Source organism: Homalodisca vitripennis, unplaced genomic scaffold (assembly GCF_021130785.1).
Source record: "Homalodisca vitripennis isolate AUS2020 unplaced genomic scaffold, UT_GWSS_2.1 ScUCBcl_1473;HRSCAF=5145, whole genome shotgun sequence".
Classification (NCBI taxonomy): domain Eukaryota; kingdom Metazoa; phylum Arthropoda; class Insecta; order Hemiptera; family Cicadellidae; genus Homalodisca; species Homalodisca vitripennis.
Window position 1 is genome coordinate 65,286 of NW_025777620.1, and position 7,587 is coordinate 72,872.

At 32.3% G+C, this 7,587-nt stretch overlaps 1 long non-coding RNA gene across 1 annotated transcript; it reads left to right on the plus strand.

The window, feature by feature from the left end:
• Positions 1-3,843: 3,843 nt before the first annotated feature.
• Positions 3,844-6,963, plus strand: LOC124371490. Its single transcript, XR_006923246.1, has 3 exons — positions 3,844-4,188; positions 5,245-5,351; positions 6,528-6,963. It is a non-coding gene; the product is annotated as an uncharacterized LOC124371490 (long non-coding RNA).
• The last annotated feature ends 624 nt before the right edge of the window (positions 6,964-7,587 follow it).

Sequence of the window (7,587 nt, forward strand, 5' to 3'; positions counted from 1 at the left end):
TAATTTGACGTTTAAATGTAAACGTAATTTAACGTTCATAAACGTAATTTGACGTTCATAAACGTAATTTGACGTTTAAGTATAAACGTAATTTAACGTTCATAAACGTAATTTGACGTTCATAAACGTATTTTGACGTTCATAAACGTAATTTGACGTTCCAGTGTAAACGTGACTTATAAGATTTGAAGAAAAACTCTGTATCTATTACCATAAGTATACAACATGGCGAATAAACTAGATGCAAAAGAAGCAAGGCGACTTGAAAAAATTCAGAGTGTCTTGGCTGCAAAGTTCAAACGTGCTGAACAGGATGAATTAAAAAACTTCTCAAACAAAAATACTATATCATCAAATGCTAATGAGACGTCTGCCAATCGTAACATATCAATAACACATGATCGACCGCTCACTGTTTCTAAAGCTAGAAAGTTGAATGAGTTAAACCGGAGATTACAAAGTGAGTTTGCCCAGACCCATTTTAAAGAGTTAGAAGTTGTTCGTGAAAATGGAAAAAGTACGAACCAATCACCAGAGCCATTAGGGAACAACAACATAGAGAGTTGGAAACACAAAAGATACGTAGTCAAAACCGTATGAAAACAGTTGGTAAGATTTCAACCTCAAGCATCAGATCGTCGAACGTTTGAGGATGTAGATTACCATGATGAGCCAGAAGTACAACCTCAAGAGCAATCGATGAAACAGTTGATGGATTCTAAAGTAGTAACACTTGGTTCTCTAGGAGCCAGATACCTTCAAAAATCCAACGACAAACAGTTTGGTATTTGGTACGATGAAAATCTAGAGCAGCCGTGCCGATTGCTTGTATACTTACAGTAACAACGCGTGGTGTCTGCGCAGTGGCGGGACAGCGATGACATGCGTGGTGATTCGCGCGGCGCGGTTCTGACTACCCGTACTCACACTCTTAGTCGCTCTCTAACAATTTTCTGTCCCAGATTCGGTCTCACACGGTTTGTCCCAGAACCGGTCTCGGGTGCTTTGTCCCAGGAACGGCCAAAGTATACTACTGACATGCGTGGTGATTCGCGCGGCGCGGTTCTAACTACCCGTACTCACACTCTTAGTCGCTCTCTAACAATTTTCTGTCCCAGATTCAGTCTCACACGGTTTGTCCCAGAACCGGTCTCGGGTGCTTTGTCCCAGGAACGGCTAAAGTATACTACTAACGCCTTCTACCAAATCTCAGCAATCTAATAGTAACACACTATAGTAAATGGAAATCAAAAGATATCGAAACTAACAAAACATTAAATGGTTTCCTAAGAAACGTAAATTATTCTTTGGAAAATAATTTTATTCAGTTTTAGCCACATTGTACGATTTCTGATATATTGAACGCCTAATTCGAAATCTCAGTAAACTAATAGTAACGCAGTATTATTATGCAAATCAAAAGATAACGAAACTAACAAAACATTATGTGGTTTCCTAGGAAACGTAAATTATTCTTTGGAAAATTATTTTATTCAGTTTTAGTCACATTGTACTCTTTCTGATATATTAAACGCCTTCTACTAAATCTCAGCAAAATAATAGTAACACACAACAGTTAATACAAATCAAAAGATATCGAAACTAAAAAAACATTAAATGGTTTCCTAAGAAACGTAAATTATTCTTTGGAAAATAATTTTATTCAGTTTTAGTTACATTGTACTATTTAATATACATTAAACGCTATCTACTAAATCTTAGCAATCTAATAGTAACACACCAAATTGAATACAAATTAAAAGATATTGAATCTAACAAAACATTATGTGGTTTCTTAGGAAACGTAAATTATTTTTGGAAAATTATTTTATTTAGTTTTAGTCACATTGTACTATTTATGTCATATTAAAAGCCTTCTACTAAATCTCAGCTTCCTAATAGTAACACACTATTGTTAATATAAATCAAAAGATATCGAAACTAACAAAACATTAAATGGTTTCCTAAGAAACATAATTATTCTTTGGAAAATAATTTTATTCAGTTTTAGCTACATTGTACGATTTCTGATATATTGAACGCCTAATTCTAAATCTCCGTATACTAATAGTAACACAGTATAATTATGCAAATCAAAAGATATCGAAACTAACAAAACATTATGTCGTTTCCTAGGTACGTACATTATTCTTTGGAAAATTATTTTATTCAATTTTAGTCACATTGTACTATTTATTATACATTAAATGCCATCTACTAAATCTCAGCAATCTAATAGTAACACACAATATTGAATACAAATTAAAAGATATTGAAACTAACAAAACATTAAGTGATTTCTCAGGAAACGTAAATTATTTTTTGGAAAAAAAGTTTACTCAGCTTTAGTCACATTGTACTATTTATGATATAATAAACGCCTTCTACTAAATCTCAGCTACCTAATATTAACACACAATAGTTAATACAAATCAAAAGTTATCGAAACTAACAAAACATTAAGTGGTTTCCCAGGAAACGTAAATTATTTTTTGGAAAATTCATTTATTTAGTTTTAAACACATTGTACTATTTATTATACATTAAACGCTATCTACTAAATCTCAGCAATCTAATAGTAACACGTTATATTGAATACAAATTAAAAGATATTAAAACTAACAAAACATTAAGTGGTTTCCTAGGAAACGTAAATTATTTTTTGGAAAATAATTTTACTCAGCTTTAGTCACATTGTACTATTTATAATATAATAAACGTCTTCTACTAAATCTCAGATAATTAATAGTAACACACAATAGTTAATACAAATCAAAAGATATCGAAACTAACAAAACATTAAGTGGTTTTCTAGGAAACGTAAATTATTCTTTGGAAAATTATTTTATTCAGTTTTAGTCACATTGCACTATTTATAACATATTAAACGAGTAGTAGTAAATTGTAGGTTCTAGGACAGAATGTTATCTCTCTGCGGGGGGTCCTTATCAGTGATAACCTCTGACCTTTTCCGCATTCCAAAGATAAACACGCGCTAGATAACCCCGACCCCAATTAAAAATCAATTAGATAAGGCTTATCAAAGATAACCTTCGACTTTTTCCGGTTTGGCACGCGCCAGATAACCTTGAGCTCAATTAAAAGCAATTGACCTCAATTAAATAACAATTAGATAAGCCCGCGAGGTCGCTACTATTGTTTACGTTTCGTTATCGGCACGCGCCAGTTCGTATCGCGAATTCCTAACCTCTAGGTCACGGAAGTTGATATTATTGTTTACTTTCAGCCCACTTTGGCGGAGAAAAACATTAAAATGTCAGAAGAACAAAGAAAAGCTCACAATTTAAGAGTTTTGAGAAATAGGTATCAAATATTCTATGAGAGACTTGAAGGTGAACGAATTCGGAGCTCTTTCGTTTCATCTTCGACTTGGACGTGGGGTGATTCAAAACATTACAAAGCACAGGTTTCACGTCCAACGGACACAAACAACTGCGTACAAGACTCTCAAGTTTCAAGTAGCAGCTAGCTCTAAGGATGAAGATTTGAGACCGGTTACAACTTTTCATAAACTTATAATTGAGAGTAATAATTTTATAATTTTTGTGTTAATGCCTTAATAAAGTTAGAAGAGCAGAAATAATCAACAGTTCAGAAGGTGATTGGTACAATTCATTAGTAAAATTTCAAATGGCAGAGAAAGAAAAAAGATTGTTGAAGATTTACTAGTAAAACAATTTTATGTATATATATATATATGTTTAATATAAAATATAACTTTTTACTGAGGTATTAATTTTATTTGTGTTAACGCCCCAATAAAGATAGAAGTGTGAAAGATTCAACAGTTCAGAATATGATTGGTATAATATTCATTATACTAAGCTTTGATATCAATTGACCTGACCTCTGATAAATGTTTTATCTAACAACCAATTTAATTTTAATGGAAGTGGTATTATTTGATCCACCGCTAACATGCTTACAACTTCTGCTCTCCTGATAATATCACATTTTTATTTGTCCTTTATTTACCCTTGTTTACTACATTTTGTCGACACGTGGCCACCTTAAACCTTTAGAATGATTAAAACTGCAACTTTCTATCAACACGTGTTCGCCTTTAACCTCAAACGTCAGTTCTGGATGGGTATATAGCGTTCTCCTCCTCAGAGAGTTGATCAAGTTCAATTTTTGACTTCTACTCGTTCGCTCCTCACTTCACAAGTAAGTAGTAATCTTTCACTTTATAGTCAGTGTGATAGAAAATGGAAACCTTGCGGTGTTAACACAAGTTTTCTATTACACTTTTAAAATAATAATAAGTACTTAGTTTTATAGAGCAGAGAATGGAAACCTTGCGGTGTTAACGTAAGTTCTCTGTTATTAGTAATTATTTTAGACCAGTGTGATAGAAAATGGAAACCTTGCGGTGTTAACACAAGTTTTCTATTACACTTTTAATTTTTAAAGTTTGAAAATTGTTAGCTCTCGGTACATATATTAAATTTTTTAGAACAGTGTGATAGAAAATGGAAACCTTACAGTATTAACACAAGCTCTCTATCACGTTTTTAAAAATGTTTAGTATCACCTAGTGTAGTGGATCTGAGAACGTAAACCTCACGGTGTGTACTTAAGTTCTCTGCTGTGCAATCCAGAAAGAAATATGAAGTATAAATTATATAAAATCGTAACTTTACTTGAAATAATACGTTGTTTAATTTAGATATTTTTTTTTTCAGTGGAGCAGTTAAAATTAGGGTTCCAACGTCTAACTGAAAATGCATTTCCTCCACAACGGAGTTCAGCTTCAGCTGCAGGCTTTGACTTAAGAAGTGCATATGATTATATAGTACCGAAATTTGAGAGACAATTAGTTAAGACAGATTTAGCAATTAAATTACCAGATAATTGTTATGGTAGAATAGCACCTAGGTCTGGGTTAGCTCTTCATAATTTTATTGATGTTGGAGCAGGTGTAGTTGATAGAGACTATACAGGAAATGTGTGTGTTCTTCTATTTAACCACTCTAATAAAGACTTTGTTATTAAAAAAAGGAGATAGAATAGCACAGCTTATTTGTGAAGTAGTATTATATCCAGACTTATATGAGATTGCAAACGTAGGAGAGACTGTGAGGGGATCAAATGGGTTTGGGTCTAGCGGTTTACAGTAACAATCATTTTAAAATCATGTATACTTTATAAAAATATATTATTCTAATCAACATTTTTAAAAGTTTAACACATGAACTAATTCTATTTTTCTTTTTAATATAGAAAAATGGAGCAAATCGTTGAGCAACCAATGGTGGAATCCGATAACGAATCGCAGATTTCCGAAGCCATAGACCAGAATACAAAGAAATCTACATCTAAAATTGGAGGTGAATTCATCAGTTTGGTAATATTAATACAAAATTTATATGCAATTGGTTTGAGTTCCTTAGAAATGTGGGAGAAGACGATCTACGGCCTTATGAAATGTGAAATATTAAAAAACAATTTCTATGCAATGGCTTTGGTATTCGATCTAAGTCAACTGATGAATGCTTTTCATACTCATGTTCATACCGACTCAATCGACTTAAGTCAGGAAAAGCTTCCTCTACTGGCTGCACAAATAAGACCATACGAGGAAATAATAGCCATTTTAAAACCATTATTAAGTAAGAAACCTCTAAAAGGAAAAAAATATGCAAGTGAAGTTGTAAATACTGTAATCCACAGCATAAACTTGATTCTGTCAGGCCCTTCTACAGAGGAAGAAGAAAAGATCTCTAATAAGAGAGGAAACTCGAAAACAGCTAAGAAGGAAAAAAATGTTAAAAAGCTTTAAAAATCTAGATTGAGTTCAATCTCTTCATCCTCTTCTTCTTCTAGTTCCTCATCTTCATCGGACTCATCTAGCGAATCTGATGATGATGATGATGATTTCAGTTCGCTTTTTGAAATTGATAGGAGAAGTAATACAACATACATTAGTCAAGAACTACAGTTCTTGAAAAACAGTAAACGACATAAAATTGTTACCCCTGGCGAACAAGGCTCCCACTTAATCAAAATAGAAATTACATCAACTAAAGATTTAAAAAGTTGCAAGAGTCCTAAGGACTTTTGGCAGAAGGTTTCGAAAAAAGGAGTGTTTCTTTTGAATACCGAAAATGAAGATGATAGTTCTGCTTTAGACACACTAAATAAATTATTATGTGTTTATGGTAAAAAATTAAAATCAATAAGCAACATTAAAAAAAACGGTTTACAAACCACAACATTTAGGAAAAAGGAAATAAAAGTAGATTATAGCTGAGATTTGGTAACTGATTCCAGAAAACTAGACATGTGTATTTGGGTTTAGAAATAATGTAGTATAATTTAGAATAAGAATTTTAGTTCGAGGTTTTATGACTTACCACAATTTTAGTTAGTTCTATTCAAAAACACTCCTTTTATCATAGAATAAGAATTTTAGTTTGTTTTAGAGAAGCAGATTAAGTTCGAAGTTGTAACTTTATGTATTGATTTTCTTTTTTTTTTTTTCAATAAATATTCCTCACTTTCAGATTTATTTGTTCGTGACCTTCAGTAACCTAGCCTGCTTATATCCTCATCACAAAAATGTCTAAAAGACCTTTGTCAAGCACTTCAAGAGATGAGTCAATGGAAATTGATTTTCACCGTGAAAGTAGCAGAAAAAAGCAACGTCTTGAAGCTTGTCACAGTGGTAACGTTTTTGTAGAACTTAAGAGTGCTTTTAGAGGAATTTTGAAAACTTATTACCTCAAAAACGGATGCGATGAGGTAAAAGACATTGCTTTGTTTTTAGAATCACATAAAGTAAAACTTATAGAATTGGTAAATCAACAGTTAAGTGTTAATGGTGCAGTGAAATTTAATCTTGTGTTTGAATGTACGTATATTAAACCACTTAGTGAAGAAACTCAGGCAAGAGCCTTTAAGACTAAGAATAAAAAGATTTTGTATGACTCTTCAATTGATTCAATAGTTTAAAAGAATGTACAGAAAGATTTCTCAAGAAGAAAGCGAGTATCTTGACAAAGGAAGTGGTTGGACACTGTATAAAATAGATGGTATTCTCGTAAGATTTAGTAGGTACAGACCTCTCAGAGGTAGTACGTATATTCCACTACCTCAAATCATTGAAAATAAAAAAGCAGTAATAAATCCAAAAAATTTACATGATAATCAGTGTTTTAAGTGGGCCATCATTTCTCGATATGTAAAAGGTTCTCACCGAGAACGTGTAAATAACCGATATCTCAACTTACAGAATAAATTCAATTTTGAAGGAATAAGTTTTCCCACACCACTTAATCAAGTAAAAAAATTTGAAAAGAATAATCCCAATGTAAGTGTTAATGTTTATAGTTTCAACGAAAGTGAGGATGTTTATCCATTGAAGGTATGTGACAAGGAGCTTAAGGAACATTTCGATCTGCTTCTCTTCACAAACAATATAGGTATAAGTCATTACTGTTATATAACTAATTTTTCTAGATTAGTTAGGTCTCAGATAACTAGTCATGAAACACAAGCTTCTTTCTGTAAGAGATGTTTTAAACACTTTCAGGGATCTAATTCTAAAACACAGTTAAAGAATCA